General features: G+C 49.7%; 1 long non-coding RNA gene and 1 pseudogene across 1 annotated transcript; both read right to left on the bottom strand.

The window, feature by feature from the left end:
- Positions 1 to 1,869: 1,869 nt before the first annotated feature.
- On the bottom strand, positions 1,870 to 21,625 carry LOC145717391 (uncharacterized). The gene is made up of 3 exons (XR_014140572.1): positions 21,502 to 21,625; positions 6,278 to 6,373; positions 1,870 to 5,688 (listed from the first exon to the last, which is right to left on the bottom strand). It is a non-coding gene; the product is annotated as an uncharacterized LOC145717391 (long non-coding RNA).
- On the bottom strand, positions 15,634 to 18,677 carry LOC102750422 (mitochondrial calcium uniporter regulator 1 pseudogene; annotated as a pseudogene).
- Positions 21,626 to 22,908: the final 1,283 nt, after the last annotated feature.

The raw sequence follows: 22,908 nt of genomic DNA, 5'->3' as shown, positions 1-22,908 counted from the left end.
GGCTTCTGCCAGCCCCAACCCCAGCTACTGAGCAGTGAAACAGAAGGTAGAGAGCTCCTTGGCACTGGAAGGCTTCAAGCAGGTCGGCTTGGTGGGGAGAGTAGCTAGCAGATTCAAGCATCGACGTCCCCTCCAACCTTAACAATCTCCGGCTTGGATTCCTCCAGAAGCCTTGTTGAGGAAGAAGAGCAGAAACTAATTTCTTCTTTTTTTTTTTTTTTAAGATTTTATTTATTTGAGAGAGAGAATGAGAGACAGAGAGCATGAGAGGGAGGAGGGTCAGAGGGAGAAGCAGACTCCCTGCCAAGCAGGGAGCCCGATGTGGGACTCGATCCCGGGACTCCAGGATCATGACCTGAGCCGAAGGCAGTCGCTCAACCAACTGAGCCACCCAGGCGCCCGAAACTCATTTCTTCTTTAAGTAGGAAAGGGAAAGCCGAGACTGAACGCTGCACCCAAGGTCACACAGAGAGGCAGCAGATCTGGGAATGAAACCCTGATCTGCTCCTTCCCAAGCCCCAGACTTTCCCATCTGGTTTCCCAACTGGTGTCCCAGCCTGCGCTATTTTGGGTTGGCTCCCCTGCCAGGACAAGAGGGCGCCCATGGGACCAGCACAGCACAGACGGCGGCTCCCAAGAGAAGCTGGTAAATGAGCACCCAAGGGCCTGTCCTCTCTGCATGGGTCAGAATGGGGGATAAAAACGTGCTCCACACTTACCCAGTCCTGACTCTGTCCCTGTGCCATCAGGAGGGAATATAACTGTGCAGGGCAGTACTCTGACTCTGGCTCTCTTGGCAAAGAGAATCACATTGGCTTCCTTAGGTGGGGGCAAGGGGTGGGGGGGCGAGTTCAAGAATCACAGGTGAACCGTGTCCTCCAGGCCACCAGGGGGACCCAGTTGGCTTGGCTTGGATCTTTGTTTCCCAAGTAAATTCTTTAGAGTTCTTCAAAAAGCAACCTGTTTTTTGTAATAGCTCTGTAGAGATATAACTTATGTACCATACAATACACACATTTAAAGTGTACAATTCGGGGCACCTGGGTGGCTCAGTCAGTTAGGTGACTGCCTTCGGCTTGGGTCATGGTCCCGGGGTCCTGGAATCAAGCCCCGAGTCGGGCTTGCCGGGGAGCCTGCTTCTCTCTCGCCCTCTGCCCCTCCCCCCTGCTCATGCTCTCTCTCTCTCTCTCTCGCTCTCGCTCTCTTTCTCAAATAAATAAATAAAATCTTAAAAAAAATAAAGTGTACAATTCAATGGTTTTCAGGATATTCAGAATTGTGTAGCCATCACCACAATTGATTCTAGAACATTTTCATCATTTCTAGAAGAAATTCTGCCCTTCAGCTATCGCCCTCGAATTCCTCACTTCCCTCAGCCCTAGGCAACCACTGATCTACTTTCCGTCCCTATAGATTGGCCTATTCTGGGCATTTCATAAACACGGAATCATACAATTTGTGCTATTTTTGTGTCTGGCTTCTTCAGAGCATACTGTTTGCAAAGTTCAGCCATGTGGTAGAATGTGTTAGTGCTTCATTCCTTTTTCTGGCTGAAAAATATTCCATTGTGTGGATGTGCCACATTTTGATTATGTATTCATTAGCTGATGGACATTTGAGTTATTTCCACATTTGACTGAGGAAAGATTTTGTATTCAAATAAACCTGGGGAATGATGCCAGCTTTGTCTCCCTCTTGGAGATCCACAATGTCCCTTAGCAAGTTAAAGGCTCTGAGAAGTCCTGCAATAAAGGCAATCGTTTACCTTTACTTGACCTACTGCTTCCCAGTCATCCCCCACTTCTCCACACAGAGAAATCCCAGGGATTTTTTTTTTTAAAGATTTTATTTATTTATTTGACAGGGACAGAGACAGCGAGAGCAGGAACACAAGCAGGGGGAGTGGGAGAGGGAGAAGCAGGCTTCCCGCTGAGCAGGGAGGCCAATGCGGGACTCGATCCCAGTACTCCTGGATCATGACCTGAGCTGAAGGCAGCCGCTTAACGACTGAGCCACCCAGGCGCCCAGTCCCTGGGATTTTTGCGTCAGGTGTACACTTGGGGAAACAGTGACTGACTGAAGAGAAGCTGTCAACGGGGGTGGGGTGCGGGGGAGAGGAATGTCTCAACTAAAAGGAAGTTGGCTATGAAAAGTGTTTTAGCCTCTTCCTGCAGCTGCCGCTGGAGGCACTGAAAATGCCATGATTTGAGAAATCCAGCAGATTGGGAGACCTTCCGAGGTTATGGCCAGTCCGTTCATTTGCTTCTTTGGTCATTAAATATACACAGTCTGAGTACTTATGGGGCTAGAGCAGAGGCTTGCAAGTATTTATGACCATGGGAAGGAATTCATTTTACTTTATGACCCGGTTTTACACACACGCATACAACTGAAAGTGTGTGAAGCAATACTTAGCCTTACTGTATGCAGCACCTTCTGTAAGTGACTATTCTATTCTACTTTATTCAAAAAATATAGGCTAGTCCGGACCCACTAAAATGATTTCCTAACTCACTAATGCATCATAATCTGCAGTTTATTTTTATTTTTTATTTTATTTTTTTAAAGATTTTATTTATTTGTTTGACAGAGAAAGAGACAGTGAGAGAGGGAACACAAGCAGGGGGAGTGCAAGAGGGAGAAGCAGGCTTCCCGCTGAGCTGGGAGCCCAATGCGGGGCTCGATCCCAGGACCCTGGGATCATGACCCGAGCCGAAGGCAGACGCCCAAGGACTGAGCCACCCAGGCGCCCCATAATCTGCAGTTGAAAAGCCACTAAGGTGACAGAGCCGGAAGAAATATTTACAAAACATATCTGACAGAGAGCTGCATATATAAAACACATATAGAGATCTGTTAGGAGGGTGCCTGGGTGGCTCAGTCAGTTAAGCGTCTGACTCTTGATTTCAGCTTAGGTCATGCTCTCAGCGTCGTGAGATGGAGCCCCGCATCAGGCTCTGTGCTCAGTGTGGAGTGTGCCTGAGATTCTCTCTCTCTCTCTCTCCCCCTCTGCCCCTCCCCTTGCTCGTGCTCACTCTCTCACTGTCAAATAAATAAATAAAATATTTTAAAAAATAAGATCTGTTAAGACTCAAAGAAAGGAAACCAAAAAAAGGAAGAGGAAAAGAAAAACATGCAAGAGCAAGAGCCCAATAAAAAACAGGCAAGGGGCGCCTGGCTGGCTCAGTCGGTAGAATATGCAACGTGATCGTGGGGTTGTAGGTTCGAGCCCCGTGTTGAGTGTAGAGATTACTTAAAAATAAAATCTTTTTAAGAAATGGGCAAAAGATTTTAACAGGCGCACCCCAAAGAAGATGTAAGAACAGCCAGAACACACACGAGAAGTCCGTGAGCGTGAGTGGTCATCAGGAGATGATGTGCCACTCCATGCCCTTTAGAACGGCTAATGTGAGACAGAACTGACCATATCCAATGTCAGAGAGGAGGCGGGGGACTGGAGCATTCATATGCTGTTGGTGAGAGTGTAAAATACTCCGGCCACTTTGGAGAGCGGTATGAAAGGGCCCTATAAAATTAAACACACCCTCACCATGTGCCCCAGCCATCTCACTCCTAGGTATTTACCAAGAGAAATTAAAACAGGTCTCTACAAAGACTAGTACGGCGATGTTCACAGCATCATTATTCATATTAGCCAAAAATGATAGAGCAAATGTCCTCTGACAGATGAACAGATAAACCAGTTGTAGTATATTCATACGAAGGGATCCTGCTCAACCATAAAAAGAATGACATGTTAACACATGCAGTAGTATATATAGATCCCACAACATCAGGCTGAATGTAGGAAGTCAAACACAGATTGATTACAAATGGCATCATTTCGTTTATGTAAAATTCTGGAGAAGACAAAGCGATAATGACATGATGCAAATCCATGGTTGCCTGGGGCTGGGAGAGGGGCTGCAAAGGGACCCGAGGGGACCTTCAGGGTAACAGCAACGTGCATATAACTGTACTCAATCACCCACATTCATCAAGCTCTACACCTAGAATGAGTGACTTTTATTACATATAAAGTACACTTTAATAAAACCATTTGTCAAATCTTGAAGACAGGGGCACCTGGCTGGTTCAGCCTGTTAAGCGTCCGACTCTTGATTTTGGCTCAGGTCATGGTCTCCGGGTTGTGAAACTGAGCCCCTCCTACGGCTCCATTCTGGGCATGGAGCCTGCATAGGAGTCTCTCTCTTTGCCCCACCCCCCTCTCCCTCTCAATAAATAAATAAATAAATAAAACAAATCATTGAAGACAAATTATATAGGTGAGAGTTGGAAGGGGAGGGAGATGGAGGGGCAGAGAAGGGCTCAGTCGTGGGTCTACAAGGCTAAGGGGTGTGCACTGTTCCCGAGAGCCATGGGGAGCCATGCAGAGCTTCGAGCAGATGGTGTCATGATCCAATTTGTGTTTAAAGCAGTCTCTCGGGCCACTCTGTGGAGAAAGGGTCTGGTGAGAGGAAATGAGGGCCGGAACTGAGAAGTGTGGGGCCGCTGCAGCTGAGAACCATTTAGGCGGTAGGAGAGGCTCTGGAGGAGGAGTAGGAGGGTGTGGGAGAGGGGCTGGGCAGCCATGGGGGACATCTTAATGCATCGGATACTTCTGCCCTAGCAACCAGGCGAAGGGCGGTGCCTGCAGAAGGCGATCGGGTTAGGGGAGAAAGAGGATGAGATGACGGGCTGTGGCATCTTGCATCTGAGGGGCTGCGGCCCCCCTGAGGAAGTGGTGGGAGGTCAGGGCTCTTAGGGATCCAGGGGCTCGGAAGAGTGGCGTTTGCTGAATGCAGTCTTGGGAGTCTGGTGAAGCCCTGGGAGGGAAGGAGAGGCTGGGGGCGGGTGGGAAGGATGGAGAGTTGAAGCACGTCTGGGAGAACCCCCGTGTTGAAGAGTGAGTGGGAAGGGCTGGAGATCAGAGGAAGACAGAGGGTGTGTTGGATAGTGGTCAGATAGGTCAGCTGCTACAGAGCAGAACAGTCACGGTCACGGTCACGGTCGTGGGGGATGCAGGCCGAGATCAGGGACAGGAGAGCAGGGGCGGGAACTCCCCTGCAAGAGTGAAAGGGTAAATGAGATGACAGCAGGGCGTGTAGACGCTCTTTGGAAAAGTGTGTCCGAGAGAAGGGAGGACGAGGAAGTGGGAGATGGAGCGGGAGGTGGCGCAGGAAGGGTGAGGAGTCCTGGCTCTGGTCTCTTGGTGCGGGCTTCCCTCCCAAACCTTCTTGCTGCTCGGAGTAGAAACAGCCTCTTTTTGGCAACCGTCTTGCCCTTACTCGTGCTTGGATTAACAGCAAATTCTAGTTTCCTTGCCGATTCATTTCCCACCCTTCAGGGAGCCTGGCAGGCGGCCCAGGCTCCTTCCCTGCCCCCTCCTCCCAGGCAAGAGTGAGCTGCAGGAGGTGCCCCGCTGGCTCATCACCAGAGAGCCCAGGAAGTGGGGTGAGACCTGGAAGGCAACTCAGTCGATCCCCGTCTTGGCGGAGGAGTAAAACTGGACCCAGAGAAGGGCCTCTGGTTTGCCCAAGGCTGCAGAGCTGTCCGCACAACCCTGCACAGACCCCCAGTGGCAGACATGGGGAAGTTTGGGTGGGGAGGTGGTGCCCAGACAGTCTTGAGGACCAAGGGGACACCTCTGCACCCAGCAGGAACTCTGGGCCCTCCAGCTGGAAGAACCTGGAGGAAAGGGGGAGATAAGAAAATGACTCTCCAGTGACTGGCTGGCCAGTTAACCTTGATTGCTTGTGTGGGGAGGGGCAGCGCCCAGCCCTGGGCCTCTGCCAGGCTCCCTAAAGGGTGGGAAATGAATTGGCCTGGAAATTGGAATCTACTGTTATCTCAGACATGAGTAAGAGCAAAACGGTTGCCAAAAAGAGGCTGTTTCTACTCCAAGAAGCAAGAAGGTTTGGGAGGGAAGCCCGCACTGTAAGACCAGAGCCAGGACTCCTCACCTATTTTGCTACCATCTGGCTCTGTGACCTTGAGCAATCTGCTTCACCTCTCAGGGCTTGGAAATTCCACCCATCACCTCGGGCAGACATATGTTAATTCATTCATTCATTCATTCATTCATCCACCCAACAAGCATTTCTCCACATCTGCTGCCTTGGACAGAGATGTGCTGTGGGAAGAGCTAAGCTTTGGAGTGAGAGACCTGAATTCAAATCTCCATCTGCCACTTGCTAGCCAGGTGACTTTGAGCAAGTCATTTAATCTCTGTGTGTTTCAGTTTCCTCATCTGCAAAATGGGGGTAACAATACCTACCTCAAGGAATCTTGCTATTTTCCCATCTCATGACCAGCCAAGTACCATCTTCACATGTATCTCTTCAAGTTCAAAACGAGGGAGTTAATACATGCACTGGACATTAAAGAAAAAAAAAAAAAAGGAGTAACTACCTCACAAGGCAGATATAAGGATTAGGTTACTCGAGACAAATAAGAATCTTTAATAGGGGCGCCTGGGTGGCTCAGATGGTTCAGCATCTGCCTTCGGCTCAGGTCATGATCTCAGGGTCCTGGGATCGAGCCCCACGTCGGGCTCCTGGCTCAGGGGAGAGTCTGCTCCTTCCTCTCCCTCTGCCCCTCCCCCTGCTTGTGTTCTCTCTGTCTCTCAAATAAATTAATTAAATTAACGAATCTTTAGTAAATGCTGAACACAGCAGCCATGAGTTGACAACAAATAGCAGCCTGATGATGATGATGCTGCTGATGATGATCTGTAAAGCCTAAGCCAAAGCCTGAAGCATGAAATGTGCTCAAGAAATTGTAGTTACTGGGGTGCCTGGGTGGCTCAGTCAGTTAAGCATCCAAATCTTGGTTTTGGCTCAGGTTGTAATATCATGATTGTAGGATTGGGCTCCACACTCAGCATGGAGTCTGCTTGAGATTCTCTCTCTCTCACCCTCTGCCCTTTCTGCTCATGCTCTCTCTGAAATAAATAAATCTTGAAGAAAAAAAAAGAAATTGTAGTTACTGTTATTGTAGTTACTGTGTGTCATTGTGTTTTTGTGTTACTGTTATTGCATTATTGTGTTATTGACATGAACAATCATAGCACAACAATATCATTGTATGTAAAGTGTGCAATGGGCTTGCTGAGGTAGCAGCTACTCAAGAAGTGGTTGCTATTTGGGGCGCCTGGGTGGCTCAGTTGGTTAAGCGACTGCCTTCGACTCAGGTCATGATCCTGGAGTTCCGGGATCGAGTCCCGCATCGGGCTCCCTGCTCGGCGGGGAGTCTGCTTCTCCCTCTCCCACTCCCCGTTTGTGTTCCCTCTCTCGCTGTGTCTTTCTCTGTCAGATAAATAAATACAATCTTTAAAAAAAAAAAAAAGAAGTGGTTGCTATTCATGCATTTATCTCAGTGATGACATCATGATGTGCCCAGTGTCCGCCACCTAGTAGATGCTCAATGCATGTGAGTTTCCTCCCCATTGGCAGAGACCTCAGAGCATCCTGGCCCTGGTGAAGGGTCCATGGTCATCTAGGAAGGACTTAGGCACCCCCAGATACCCAAAGCAGGGTGTGTGTGGTCTCCACCCTGGGGCAGCTCAGGACCCAGATCTCTCACAGCTGCTGTTGGAAGAGAAAGATCTTTCCAGCAAACCTTAAGTCTGGTTCCAGACCAGCCACTGTCCCCTCACCCCCAGTCCCTGTTTCTCAGCCCAGGAACAAGCTAGACTCTGCTCTCCCTGCTCAACATTTATATTCCCAGCTATTTATAACCCAGGCTTAGAGCGGCCATGGTAGGGCTGAATGGGCAGTGAGGAGTCTGGCCTCCCATCAAGTGGGCAGCCCCAGAGGCCCTGGCCCCCATCAGAACATTTCATTTCAAACCCTCTCTTTAGCTTTCTTTCTCCCCCCACTGGCTCTGGTCCAGCATCTCTGTAGCTTGGATGACATGGCTCGATGAGAGGACATTTCATGTATCCCAGTAACTGACTCTGTTTGAGAGTCACCTGGGCCATGGGGTCCTGGTCTGTTTGTGGTCTCAAGGGGCTATGCTTCTCTTTCAAAACTTCCCCAGCACTATGGAGGAAGGTGGCCCTGACCGCTTGCTGTGAGGTGGAGGAGGAGGTGAGAAGCGAAGTCCAGTAGCTGGGGGGGCGGCAGGGGGGGGGGGTGTTGAGAGGTGGGAGGGGTGAGGGAGAGGAGGAGGACACTGTGCTGTCTGCAGCACAAAGGAGGTGGCCACAGGACCAGAAGCCACCGCATTGTAGTGAAGGGCCAGGAGTCCCAGATCTGCTACTTCCTAGCTATGTGTCCTTGGACAAGTTACTTAACCTCTCTGAGTCTCCGTTCCTTACCCTGTAAAATACAAAGAGAATGCCCCCCCAGAGTCCCCATCAGGGCTGAGGAAGGGTTTGAGGAGCTCCTGCAGCACAGTGCCTGGCATGCAATCACTATGTCTCTCTTCCTTTTACCTCTCTCCTAATGCTGAACCCCGGCTCGTCCCCAGCCTGGAAAAATCGGAATCCACTGCTTTTCATGCTTTTCCCAAGGTTTGCCCTTGAGAAGGGGGATCAACCTGAGGAAGAGAGCCGTGGCTTCGGGTCCAGCTGACCGGGGGCTCCCCACCTACATTGCCTGACTCGGAGCTGGTCTGTTAGTCAAGGGCAGCATCGCTTCCACCCTGAGCCTGAGCAACCACAGAAACTCAGGCCTTGGGGACAAGGGGTGGACAGGGCAGCAAGTGGCTGCGTGAGGAACCCTGGAGGCTCCCAGGAGAACATGTTTCCAGCTGAGAGACTGTGTGTGTGCGAAAGCAGGCGTGTGTGGTGGTGGTGCAAGGGGCAGGTGTGTGTTGATGTGTGTGTGTGTCGAAGTTGGGGGAGGGGGTACTGGATTTAAAATTTACTCCAAATCACTCTGAGTCTCCTTAGGAACCCCACTTAGCCTGTGAGCTTTGGGAGGAAAGGACCGTATGTAGCTTGTTCGTTGTGGTCTCCCCAGGGTCCAGCACACTGCCTCGGACGCTCATGAATGAATGAATGAATGAATGATGAGAGAGGATAGCTTTCAGGAAGAGCCCGCCAGATTTGGGCAGCGGAAAAAGACTGAGAGGCCCTTGGTCTGTTGTCCCTGCTCCTCCGCACCCCTGGCCAAGCCCCAGCTGGGGATGGTAGAGGCAGCTGGTGTAGGGCAAGGAGCTTCCCAGCTCTGCTACCTACAAGCTGGGTGACCTTGGCTCATTTGCCCTCTCTGAGCTTCATGATCCCCAAGTCTGTCTGGGCAGGGAGGTTTTTTTCCAGTTAAATAAGTTAGATGGGTCGAAGGGCGTAACAGAGTCAGTGCTCGCTGCCTAGGCATTTCCTTAGCGAGGCAGGGGTGGGTGAGCAGAGACACACCCTCCCACCCCTGCACCCTGCCCTGCTTTCTCTTCCTGCCGCAGTGCAGTGCCGGCTCCCCAGGAGGGGCTGGCCGCGGTGAGCTGGCGGCTGCCTGCTGGCCTGCTTCCAGGCCCAGAGCAGAACCAAGTGCCGCCCCCATCCCCGTCATCCCCACAACAGCCTTCTCTCCGTGCCTTCCCAGTCCCACGCACCAGCCCCCACTCCCACCCTCCGCCCCTTCCCTTCCTCCTTCACTGCCTTCCCTGCCTCTCTTTGTGTTCCTTCCAGATACCGTTCCAGCCCACTGGAGAAGAATAGAACAGAAAGCTCCTCCTCATCGCCCTTCTGTGGTGGCCATGCTCACAGCCCCCTCCTCTTGGGCCCCTGGACGCCTGTCCTCACCCCCCTGCTCACAAGGCTCAGCCTGTGATGAGAACTGGGCTTTTCACCAGAGTGAAAATACCAGTGTTTCAGAAAGCAGAGCTCAGAGAGCTGGCCTGACCTCCCGGCCCTGCTGCGCATCTTAGGTGGGAGCTCACTCTTTCTGGGCCTTTCCCCACAAACATGTCCCCGCCTCCCATCTCCAGGCCCTGTGCCACTCAGGCTGAGATGTCAGGGATGTCAGCAGTGTCTTCTCTGTGGGGTCCTGAGCTCAGGGACCTGTTGCCTCCTCTCTCCAGAAAATACCTCACAGAGCAACCCAATTGGCCCCGGTTAGGAAGAACCCCTGACCGACAGTCTCATCTAGTGAGTGCTTACGACATGTCAGGCATTGTACTTGGAACTTGATGTGAAGTAGCACATTTAATCTTTGTACCACAAGCTTTTGAGGTCAATACCATTGTTTCCCCCATTTTACAGATGAGGAAATTGGAGCGACCTGCCCACGGTCACCCAGGCATTAGGGGCAGGATTAGAACACAGATCCTCTAACTTCAAAGCTGATGTATTTGGGTCATCACCCTTTCTCAGGACAGATATTGTGCAAACAAGCAAACAAAAAGACCATGAGTAAAATCCCCTTCTTACTTTTGATAGATTTTGTGCAAAGGGAAAGTCAGAGACTCTGGAAGGCCCCATTATTGTCACCTGGACAATCAGAAGTTCTGGGATTCTCAGTTGGGGGAATAGAAGACAGATCCGAATAATACAAAGTACATGCAGGGGCTGGAGCTGGTTAGGCCTAGGTTTGAATGTCAGTTCTTCAATTTGCTGGCTGGGTGGCCATGTTACCTCTCCATGAGTTGGTTTGGGGAGTTTCTCTTCCGGGATAATCAGTTAAGATCTTACTGAACAACCCTCCCACAGATAACAACTCTTGACAACACACCCACCCACCCACCCCCCCCACACACACCCACACACCCACACACACACACACACACCCTCAAGGCCCTGGGAAATGAATAAAAGCAAGTAGACTCTGGAGCATTAGGGAATGACAAGGAGGAAGTTACCCATTTTTTATTTCTGATCTTGAGAGCAGGTTACAGTTATCATAGCACAGATAGAAAACCTGCAGTCTTTATGACCTAAGGAACCAGAAGTAGAAGGAGCAACCCCAGACAGGAGACACACAAAGAGGGAGAGCCCCAACCCCAGATTCTGTGGATAGGCGTGGTTCAATCTCTGAACCACGTATGCACGGAAGCAACTTCAGCTGAGGAAAAATTTAAACAAACAAAAAAACCAAACCCAAAACTAAACTGAGATTTGGGCTGCCATCCAAGAGCAGAGTTTGAAGTTAATTGCCCAATAAAACAAAATTTCAACACATTTTGAGAATATCACAGAACCCAGAGTCCTCATAACATAACAGGCGCAATGTCCAGGATATATAACTCTGTTCCTCTAGAGTTATGCTCACAGACTTCAATGGAATTAAAGTAGAAACCAGTAACAAAAAGATAGCTGGAAAACTCCAAAGTATTTGGAGAGGAAATACACTTCTAAATAACACGTAAGTCAAAGAAGAAGCCTTGGGAGAAATTTTTAAAATTTTGAACTCCATGAAAGTGGCAATTATCAGGGTGCCTGGGTGGCTCAGTCGGTTAAGCGTCTGCCTTTGGCTCAGATCAAAGAGTATGGTCTTATTGGAACATTTTCATGCCGACTGCTCAGGCTGCAATCCTCTAAGTTCATACCATGGCTGGGATGGTAATAAGACCCAGAAACTTGATGCCCTCTCTTTGTTTCAAACAGATGCTTGACCCACTGAGCCACCCAGGCACCCCTAATAGCAATTTTCATATGAGGCACGCTCTGATCGCTTTTAACACCCAGAACCTCTGACATAACTTCTGTGGGATGTCACCTGGGAGTCAGGGGGGATTTTTGGAAATGGACCTTGTCTTCAGTTCCCAAGGACCATGGGAGTCCCCAAGGATTCTCCCTTGGGATGCCTTTTACCCCTGGAAACAATTCAGATTGCAAAATTTAAGAAGGCCCTGCACAACCTCAGTCGGATCTATCAATTAGATCTCTTTTCCCGGAAACAGGGCAAACAGACGGAGGTACCCTAGGACCATCCAGGGCTCCAGGGCTCTAAATCAGGACCTGGACCTAAGGGCCTCTTGCACAATGTGTTTGGTCTGTAACCAGACCAGTAATCTCCCTTCTGATATATTGGATGATAATTATCTAAATAGGCCTCCTCGGAATAAGCCCAGGTTGCTGGAGGAAACACAGGCCCTTCTTGACGAAGGGGACACTGCCTCTCTTACTGTTCCTTCTAACATATGTGGGGGCTTCTCCCTCATTTCCCGGGTTAATGGCTATAATTGGAGCCAACTGCGATTATTCTACTTTGGGACGGGGACTTTAAGGAATAGTCCCAAGCAGCTGCTGAAATTCCCTTTGTTTGGGGGAAATTCCCTGTCTTCTCTAGCCTGACATGGACTGCCTAATTCTACTTCTTGGTGGAAAAAACCTGCATCTGCTCATTTGTCCTAGCTGACAGGCTGTAGGACTGGGGGACCTCTTTCTCTGCCCTCTTGGCTTTTATCCGCCTCCAGCCTTCCTAGAGCACCTCACCTCTTCTGTGTTCCCCTCCCTCTCCTCCTGTTTCTGCACCACCTTGGCTGCAGCCCGTATACCTGTTCTTATAGCATCCTCAATGCCTAGGGCGCCATGGCTCCTTCTACCCTCAAGGTCAAGGACAACCCCCGGACATAACACCGCCCGCTTCAGATTTCCCCACCGGTGCCCCAGGTAGACACTGACAATGGGGAACAAATAATCAATCTGCAGGTTGTAAGGACATTTCTTTTTTTTTTTTTTAAGATTTTATTTATTTATTTGACAGAGAGAGACACAGCGAGAGAAGGAACACAAGCAGGGGGAGTGGGAGAGGGAGAAGCAGGCTTTCTGCCGAGCAGGGAGCCTGATGCAGGGCTCGAACCCAGGACCCTGGGATCATGACCTGAGCCGAAGGCAGACGCTTAACGACTGAGCCACCCAGGCGCCCCTATAAGGATATTTCATTTTATCTACATTTCCTTCTGCCTTTGTTTCCCACATCAGTTAAGAAAAGGGGCTTTGTGGTCCAGCAGCTCAGGGTTAAATCCTGGCCCTGTCCCAGGGTCCTGGGATCGAGCCCTGAGTCGGGGTTCCCTGCTCAGCAGGGAGTCTGTTTCTCCCTCTGCCCCTCCCCCAGCTTGTGTATGCTTTCTCTCTCTCTCTCTCGAATAAATAAATAACATCTTAAAAAAAAAAAAAAGACGGGTGCCTGGGTGGCTCAGTTGGTTAAGCGACTGCCCTCGGCTCAGGTCATGATCCTGGAGTCCCGGGATCGAGTCCCGCATCGGGCTCCCTGCTCGGCAGGGAGTCTGCTTCTCCCTCTGACCCTCCTCCCTCATGCTCTCTGTCTCTCATTCTCTCTCAAATAAATAAATAAATAAATAAATAAATAAATAGATAGATAGATAGATAGATAAATAAATAAATAAACGACAGTGTTCAGCTTCATCCTCTCTCCACCACCAGCCCCATCTTCTCTTCGGGCCAAGGACTCTAGCTAACTCCTAAAATTGCTGACTGCTTCTAAATACAAATCCAGGCTCAGAGTGGGGAGGTAACCTGCATGTATTTACACAGCTAAGAAGCGAACCTCTGGTTGTCTAGGTCTTTCTGTGGTTCCATGCTACCAGCACACTTTTGTCAGCTCTCTCTCTCCCCCCCTATTCATTTCCTAGGGCTGCCGTAACAAATTATCACAAACTTTGTGGCTTAAAACAACAGAAATTTATTCTCTTACTGTTTCAGAGGCTAGACATCCAAAATCAAGGTGTCAGCAGGGCCCAGACCTCTCTGCAAGTCCTGGGGGAGGATCCCACCTTGCCTCTTCCCAGCTTCTGGTGATTGTTGGCAATCCTTGGCTTATGGCTGCATCTCTCCAATCTCTGCCCCCATTTTCACATGGCCCTCCCCCTGTGTGTCTTCCCTTTGTGCATGTCTCTGTGGCCAAATTTCCCTCTTCTTGTAAGGGGGCCAGTTGCTGGATGGAGGGTCCAAACTTATCCAATGTATCAGCACAAATCTGATTTCCAAGTGAAGTCACATTCACAGGTACCAGGGGTCAGGACTCGGACATGTCTTTTGGGGAGACACAATTCAACCCACAACATCCCTGAGATCTAATGATTTATAAGAAATACATATTTGGTCATTCAGCTGACTCATATATTTCTCGGATATATTTGGTCTTCACGAGTCCTGAAAATCCTCCAGAACTGTGAAGGTGACATGGGTGACTTGTTATTAATGAAGGTGACTTTTGGACCCACCCAAGGGTGGGAGCTGGTGACCAGGAGGACTGACCCTGTGACTAAATGGTCAGAACCTTCAGCCCCACCCTCCACCTGACCTCTGGGGAGGTTGAATCAACCAAAGGCCAATGACTTAGTCAATCATGACTACGTCATGAAGCCTCCATAAAAACCCAAAAGGACAGCTTGTGGGTCCTTTTCCTTAGTTTCAGAAAGCTTGGGGAACCAGGCCATTTTCCTGTGCCATTGAGCAGGGCCCCGAGCTCCACAAGGACAGAAGCTCCTTTGTTCAGGACTTTGCCCCAGGTATCTCTGTCTAGTATCCTTTATCATATCCGTTAGTGAACTGATAAATGAAACTAGGTGTTTCCCTGGGTTCTGTGAGCCACTCTAGCAAATGAGTCTGCAGCGCACGTTAACAGCCTGGGGCTTGTGACTGGTGTCTGAGGAGGTGGGGGAAGCAGTTGTGTCAGACTGAGCCCTCGATCTGTGGGATCTGATGTCATTTCCGGGTACACAGTGTCCGAATTGCTTGGTGCTGTGTGTGGGGACCTCACTCCCAGACACGTGTTAAAATCCGGTCAAAGAACTCTAAAAGAAACCCCCCTACCGAATGTGCTAGACAATAATTCAGCAGGTGGACGCTGAGCAGACACTCTGCATGGGAAGGAGCATCCTCAGGGTGTGATGGGGAGGTGGCAGGGCCCCGTGAAGACCTGGCTGCCTGACACACAGGGACAGAGGCCCAGACAGGAGCCGGTGTGTGGCTTGGCCACCAGACTGTCTTGCGCTCTTCCTGTCTGTTCCGTCTGCCCTCCAGCCAGCAGGAGGGACAGCAGGCAGGCAGAGGAGGGAGCCCAGGAGAGGGGCCAGCAGCTTCCGGACCTAGCCCGGCCACTGACCATGGTCACTGCACAGCTCTGCAAGACTCTGGGACCCAGCTGCTGCCAAATTGACCTCGTCTATCAAGCAGTAATTCAGTCTAGGGCTGAAGGGTCCTTGGCAAGGGCTGGAAGGACTGGAAGGCAGAGGAATTTTTCTTAAAAGAGCTAGAGGAAGTCTCCCGGGGCAAAGGGCAGTGTTTTCATTTACAGAGCTGCCAACCAAAGCCCTGTCTGTGGATAGAACAGCCTCACCGCCTTATGATTGAAAAGAAAGGCCCCTGCGTAGGGACTCCAGGCTCCTTGTCTAAGGCGATCCCTGGGGCAGGATGGCTTTGTAAAAAAAGAGCTACTTGAAACCAGGCACGCCAGGATTCAAACCTCAGCTCTGTCAGGTAGTAACAGTGTGGCCTTGGGTGTCACTTCACCTCTGGGTGCCTTAGGCCTACCTCTCCTGAGGTTGCTCAACGTGTGTGGTCGGCCTCTCTGGCTCTGCCAACCGACCGAGTCACCCAGGCGCCCCAGGACCAGCACTGTTTTATCCACATGCATGTTCTTAGTATGTGACCCACAGTGGGTGCTCAGATGTTTGTGGAATGACTAAATGTGTTTAAAGGCTCCTAAAGCTTATAAGATTCTTTTTTTTTTTTTTTAAAGATTTTATTTATTTATTCATGAGAGAGAGAGAGAGAGGCAGAGGCAGAGGGAGAAGCAGGCTCCCCGCGGAGCAGGGAACCCGATGCGGGACTCGATCCCAGGACCCTGGGATCATGACCTGAGCTGAAGGCAGACGCTTAACCGACTGAGCCACCCAGGCGTCCCACTTATAAGATTCTTAATAAATGTTAGTTTATATTATGATCTCAGCAAAGGCAATCTTACCTTTTTTTAATTTTTAAAGACTTTTGTTTTTAAATTTTATTTATTTATTTGAGAGACAGAGACAGATACTTACAGAGACAGCGAGAGAGAGCACAAGCTGGGAGGAGAGGGAGAAGCAGGCTTCCCGCTGAGCAGGGAGCCTGACATGGGGCTCGATCCCAGCACCCTGGGATCATGACCCGAGCCGAAGGCAGACGCTTAACCGACTGAACTACCCAGGAGCCCCAGTCTTTTTTTTTTCTCTCTCTTTAAATAGACACTTTATTATATCCACAGGTGATAAAATCCCAGAGCTACTGTTAGGCACATAAATACAGACCCTGCTAAATATTTAATGTTATCGAGCTTGTGAGACTCCAGCATGGTTTTGAGGCCAGTGACCTCACAGTGTCTATCTTCCTGTTTGGGTGACAGCCCGATCTTGCTGGGCATGCAATGACACCATTTCTGTCCTCATTTCCAGCAGCTTCCTTTCATTCAATGAATACAATTCTTGCACTGTGCTCTTTTCTAGATTGAAGTCTAATTTGGTATCTGTTTGGACTTTGGTTACTTCATCCATTACTTGTCTTAACTGATGTAATTTAAGGTTTATTTTCTCATTTTCTGCTCTGAGGGCTGAAAATTCACTCTTCTCCAAAATAATACCTTTTTTCACATTAGCAATCTGAGGCATTATTTGCTGAACAGCGATCTCCTGCTGCATCTTGGTGACCATATCCTTGTAGACAATATCCATGTTGGTGTCCATGATCTTGACCAATGCAGAGGCAGTGAATCCCGCTTGCTGGGTTGGGAACCCATTTTCTTCGAGTAAACACACTAAGGCATGGGTGCCAAAGTAGAGCTTCTTGTTCCCACAAGAGGTGAAATCTCTCCTTTTGTGCTCCAGATCTCCCCTGTGCTCCAGCTGCAGGCTCCCAGCAGAAGGGCTTAGGTCCGTCCTGGAGGAAGCAAGGGCAGCCACTTGGCTGTGGCACAGGAGGAGGGCAGGCACCCCAGTCTTATCTTTCCTTGTTCCATACTGCCCTTCTTCTAAATTTGGATAGTGAGTCAACAATCCCCTGCCCAGCTCCCCCAATTCATTAAATAATGAAGTTAGCAGTATCTCTTGATACGAACTGCCTAGTACGTTCCGGGGCTGGGCAGTGGAGGTCCAGTGATGAGCAAGAATGGCCCAGAGAGCTGCACCATGAAGTCCCAGCAGCTATAGTGTATGGTAGGTGAGCTTGGAGATGAATATCAGTGCTGGGGGGACACAGAGCAGGAGCCACTCAGCCTAACTTAGAGGATTAGACAAGGCTCCTCTGAGGAAGTGTTGGCTGGGGCCAAAGGCTGAGGAGGAGCCAGTGTGGGGACTGGGGGGTGGGGGTGGCAGAGCGCTCAAGGAGGAGGAAACAACCCGTGCAAGAGCAAGGAGATTGAGAGGAGTGTGCTTGTCAGTAGGGCACTGAGGAGGCTGGAGAAAGAGGAGGATGAGGCCCTCCCAAGCCAGGCTGATGACTTTGGATACAGGCTTAGAGCAGAGGGAGACACTGAGGGGGGTCTAAGCTGGGGCATAGCATGCTCCGACTTGCGCTGCTGGAACACTTTCTGGGGCTGAAGTGTGAAGGGTGGGGCTATAGACCCCGCGTTTGTGTCTCTCCCCCTAATTCATATGATGGAATCCTAACCCCCAAGGTGATGGTATCAGGAGGTAGGGCCTTAGCGGGGTGACGAGGTCCTGAGGGCTCTGGGATTCGTGCCTTCGCCCCTTTCACCACTGAGAGTGAAAGTATGCAGTGAGGGTACGGTCCTCCATGAACCAGGACCGTAGTATTTTGTTAGAGTGGCCCGAGTGGACTTGAGACAGATGGGTTGAGGGGGCAGGACACCTGACATGTGGTCCAAGGGGAGATGTTGGGGGCCTGAACCCAAAGGAGAGACAAAGGGATGGAGAGAAGTGGGCTGGTTCCCGGGTTGTTTCAAAAGCCAAATAGTGATGGGGAGGACGTTGGTGAAGAGGGCTGGGGAGAAATCAAAGGGCAGTTGGGAGAACTATGTGGCTATTCCCTGGAAAGATCTGGACAGGGAAAGGCAGGAAGGGCATTCACGTTCTCCTCTTCCTGCCATCACTAAGGAGAGCTCCAGCTCCTGGGCTTTCCGGGTGGAACAGGAGAAGTGCTGAGGCCCCAGCTGGGTTGCCATGGAAGGCACTGGAGTTGGGAGGGAGGCAAGAGGGAGACTGGCAGCAGGCGCCCCTCATGCCAGAACAGAAAGACAGAAAGACAGAAGGACAGAGACACTTGAGGAAGTGGGCCTTTAAAAGCGTTGGTGCATGATTCGAGTAATTCCCTGTGCTTGATTCCTAGGGTGGCTCTACCAGGTAGATCGCCACAAATTTGATGGCTTAAAAAGACCAAAATTCATTCTCTCACAGTTGTGGAGGCCAGAAGTCTGAAATCAAGGTGCCGGCGGGGTGCTCTGAAGGCTCCAGGGGAGAATGCTTGCCTCTCCCAGCCTCTGGGCTCTCCAGTGATCCCTTGGCTGGTGGCTGCATCACCCCAGTCACTGTCTCCACACAGCCCTGCCTTCTCCCTGCAGATCTCTCCTCTGTGACTCTCTTATAAGGACACTTGCTGTTGGTTTTAGGGTCCACCTGGATAATCCAGAATGATCTCCTCTTTAGATGCTTAATTACATCTGCAAAGACCCTTTTTCCAAATCAAGTCACATTCACAGGTTCTGGGGCTTAGAATGCAGACATATCTTGGTGGTTGGGGGGGGGCCAACTATCCATTTAACCCATACCTTCCCTTTCAGCATTTTCCCAAGGAACAGCAGTGAGGATTTCAACGACTTTTTAATTATTTTTTATAACAGCTTTATTGAAATCTAATTCACATACCATATACTTCAACACGTTAAAGTCTACAATTCAATGGATTTTAGTATATTCAGAGTTGTGCAGCCGTCACCACAATTTTAGAGCATTCTTCCCATCCCCCAAATGTTTTTTTAATTTATTTTTTTTAAGATTTTATTTATTTATTTGAGAGAGAGAGAGCGCGCGCGCACACACACGCAGGAGTGGGGGGATGGGCAGAGGGAGAGGGAGAAGCAGACTCCCCGCTGAGCAGGGAGCCCAATGCGGGGCTCAATCCCAGGAACCTGAGACCATGACCTTCATTGAGGGCAGATGCCTAACCGACTGAGCCACCCAGGTGCCCCTAAGCATTCTTTATATATTCTAGATACAAGCCTGTTATCAGATAAATGATTCGCAAATATCTTCTCCCATTCTCTGTGTTGTCTTTATTCTCTTGATATTGTCTTTTGAAAAACAAAAGTTTTTGATTGTGATGACATCCAGTTTATCCCATTTCCTTTGATTGTGCTTTTGTAGTCACATCTAACCAATGACAAACCCAAGGTCATACACATTTACCCTATGTTTTCTTCTACGAGTTTTATAATTTTACTTCCTATATTTAATTTTTTTTAGAGTAAGCTTTATGCACAATGTGGGGCTTGAACTCCTGACCCTGAGATCAAGAGTCATGTGCTCTTCCCACAGAGCCAGCCGAGTGCCCCTATTCAATTATTTGTTATGCCTACTCATTGTTTTGAGTATGACACCTGAAAAGGGCCCACAGGTGGCCAGCTAAGTGAGCTGTAGTCTTGAGAAGGGCCTGTATGGGCTTTGAAGAAGAGCTTCCTTATGCCTTTCTTCCCCCTTCCCATCCTCATTCCTGGTGGTCCACACTGCGGGGTACTGTCATCTGAGGGTGGAGTGCTCCTCATGGAAGGGGGTCCTCTGACACAGTTGAGAGGCCTGTTACAGACCTGAAGGGGTGGACACAAGCTATAAATCCAAACTGCAGGGAAAGAGCCGAGGACCAGAGGAGCTGGTTCTCCAGAACCCACCCCAAACTCAGGGAGCCAGAGCGCATTGCCGGTGAGATGGAATGTGTGGTCAAAACAAAAGAATCCACCCACCAGAATACCTGGACACAGACAGACAGATAATGCCAAGCAGCCGTGAGAATATGGAGCAACTAGAACTCTCACACACTGCTGCTGGGAGTGAAATGGTCACAGCTACTTTGGAAATGGCAAGTCTCGGGGTGCCTGGGTGGCTCAGTCGGTTGGGTGTCTGCCTTCGGCTCGGGTCATGATCCCAGGGTCCTGGGATTGAGTCCCGCCTCGGGCTCCCTGCTCAGCGGGGAGTCTGCTTCTCCCTCTACCCCTCCCCTCTGCTCGTGATCTCTCTCTCTCTCTCAAATAAATAAATAAAATCTTAAAAAAAAAAAGTGGCAAGTCTCTACAAAAATAGAGTATACACCTCGCCTACAACTTAGCTATTCCCACCCAGATAGATGAGGTGTGCACATGTTCCCCAAGATGTGTACAAGAATGCTCATGAAAACACCAGTCTGGGGGCGCCTGGGTGGCTCAGTCAGTTAAACGGCCTACTTTTGGTATTTGGCCCAGGTCATGATCTCAGGGTTGTGAGGTCAAGTCCTGTGTTGGGCTCCATTCTGGGAGTGAGGCCTGCTTAAGGTTCTCTCTCTCCAGGGCACCTGGATGGCTCAGTTGGTTAAGCGTCTGCCTTCGGCTCAGGTCATGATCCCAGGGTCCTGGGATTGAGTCCCACATCGGGCTCCCTACTCGGCGGAGAGTCTGCTTCTCCCTTTCCCTCTGCCCCTTCCCCCTGCTTGTGCTCTTTCTCTCTCACTCACTCTCTCTCTCAAATAAGTAAATAAAATCTTAAAATAAAAAAAAAGACTTTCTCTCCCCTTCTGCCCCTCCTTGCCCCCCACCCCTCCGTTAAAAAAAAAAAAAAAAGCACTAGTCCGAATAACCCAAACCTGGAAACAACCCAAATGTCCATCAGCAGCAGAATGAATAAATAAATCGTGGAGTATTATATCATGAAATTTTATATAGCAATGAGGATGAATAAACCACAACCTCGGGCGCCTGGGTGGTTCAGCTGGTTAAGCGACTGCCTTTGGCTCAGGTCATGATCCTGGAGTCCTGGGATTGAGTCCCACATTGGGCTCCCGGCTCAGCGGGGAGCCTGCTTCTCCCTCTGACCCTCTCCCCTCTCATGCTGTTTCTCTCTCGCTTGCTCTCTAATAAATAAATAAAATCTTAAAAAAAAAAAACCCCACAACCTCAATAAATCTCATAAACCCAGCATTAAGTAAAAGAAGTCAAACTCAAAAGAGCATATATTATATTATCATATTTATAGAAATTAAAAGGCAGGAAAACTCATGGTGACAAGAGCCAGAATAATGGCCACCCCCGGGGAGAGTAGTGACTGGCAACGGGGTTATTTACACTTTCTTTCTTGATCTGGGTGCTGCTTACATGGATATGTTCACTTTGAAAATTCACCCAAATGAGCACTATTTGTCTTTTTTGGCATATATGTTAGATCATAAAATTTACAACAAAAATCCCAGGAGCTGAAGCTGGGTGTGACATGGTGGCCAGGGGTAGGGTGGGGTGACTGTCATGTACAGCTGGCCCAGGCCCAGGGTTCCTCTTTTTTAGTTGTTAGGTTTTTTTAAAAAAAATTTTAAGTTTTTTTTTTTTCCCCCAAAGTAAGCTCTATGCCCAATGTGGGGCTTGAACTCACCAGGCTGAAATCAGGAGTCGCGTGCTCTACCAAGTGAGCCAGCCAGATGCCCCCAGGATTCCTCTTAAGTGTGGTGGACACATCCAAGCGGATAGGGCTGGGCATTTCCAGCGGCAGAACCCTGCTGAGCAAATGTGTGGAAGGCGAAGAGCAAATTAATGAATCAGTCTCTTCCTTCCTACTTTCTCTCCTGCCTTCCTGCCTTCCTTCATTTATTCATTCTTTCTTCTATTACAGTTTCAGGACCCATTTATGGAGTACCCACATCAGCTGAGCCCTAAGTACACAAAGCTAAGTAATTTACAATCCCTGCCCTCAAGGAGTTCATGGTCCGGTGGGGGAAGCAGATCCTAAAAGAAATCAGTGCAACCCAGAGGGAAAGATGCCCTGATAGGTGTCCATCCAGACAGCGTGGCCAGATTAGGCTGGTTGGGGATCAGGACAGGGAACTCTCAATGGAGGTGATGCAGGACCAGGGACCTTCAGCAAGTGCCAATGGGGCAGATTACAGAGGGAGGGTGTCCTGGACAAGAGCACAGCCAGCCTGGCTCCCCTCTTTTTAGAGCTAAGTAGATAGGATTAGGAGGTGAGTATGAAAAATGGTGGGGAGGGGGGGCAGTCAAGAATCAAAAAGGAGGGGCCTGGAAATGACTCCATGGTTTTGGATGATATGGACGACTGTGCTCTTAACTGCTGGCTAAATAGGAATCCGAAACGATCCTAGTAGCAAGAGGCTGAGATGATTTTCCAAGGAGTCAGTGTCTTACAGTCTTGCCTGTGAAGTGCACAGGTGGCCTGCTCGGGGGTCCAGGCAAAGCAAATATGCAAATCTGGCTAGGTGTGAGGCAGTAGGGAGCGGCGGGGTCTGTAGACATTGACTCTCCTGACCTGCCCACAGGTATTCAGATTTTGTTGTGTTCAAAATGTGGTGCAGGCCTGACAGAACAATCTGGTCCCTGAGTCCCCTCTAGCACTTGGCTGCCAGTCTGCAGACTCTGGACAAACTTTCCTCCAAGGTGTCTCCAGATATGAGTGATTTCTGTAATTTAGTGTGTGGGTGATGAGGGCATTGCTCAAGATCTGCGGTCCCATGAGGTGAAGTGTCCTCTGAGTTCCTTTCTCTCCTGAGAGGATCTCTCAGTGGACAGGGCTGCCCCGTGAGCCTTTTCATAACTTTCCGTGACTCTCAGGGGCAGAATCCAGAGAGATTGGTTTTTTACAGTGGAAAAATACTGGCAATCATAAGAGATCTTGATCCGGTTCTGGAAAATCCCAAAGGCCAAGAGCCCTGGAGGCCCAGATGTCCCATGACCAGGACAGGAAGACTTTTAGAGTATGCAGGACAAGGCACCTTCTTCTCCGGGAAGACCTGCTATGTGCCAAGTAGTGGGCTGGTCCCTAAGCTCA

The sequence above is a fragment of the Leptonychotes weddellii genome, chromosome 15 (genome assembly GCF_054177405.1).
Source record: "Leptonychotes weddellii isolate Sample4059 chromosome 15, ASM5417740v2, whole genome shotgun sequence".
Taxonomy (NCBI): Eukaryota; Metazoa; Chordata; class Mammalia; order Carnivora; family Phocidae; genus Leptonychotes; species Leptonychotes weddellii.
Note: the sequence above shows the minus strand (reverse complement) of the source record. Positions and strands in the feature narration are given on the sequence as shown.